Source organism: Nicrophorus vespilloides, unplaced genomic scaffold (assembly GCF_001412225.1).
Source record: "Nicrophorus vespilloides isolate i.1.1-1 unplaced genomic scaffold, Nicve_v1.0, whole genome shotgun sequence".
Taxonomy (NCBI): domain Eukaryota; kingdom Metazoa; phylum Arthropoda; class Insecta; order Coleoptera; family Silphidae; genus Nicrophorus; species Nicrophorus vespilloides.
The window spans coordinates 1,852-2,057 of NW_017098219.1; positions in this window are offsets into that span (position 1 = coordinate 1,852).

A 206-nucleotide genomic window follows, 5' to 3' on the forward strand; every position below is an offset into this window, starting at 1 on the left:
ATAAGCAGATATATAAAACATTGGTAATTTATTCAAATACAATACAAGCTTAGAGCTTGAATATGCACATGATGATATATTCGACTTGAATAGAAATTTCAATAATCAAATATTATTATTGCTTATTACAAAACCTATAGCACTTTTTCCTAGCAAGTATAGAATTGAATGAAAATTTCAATATTTTTCCCACAATTGTTATAAAT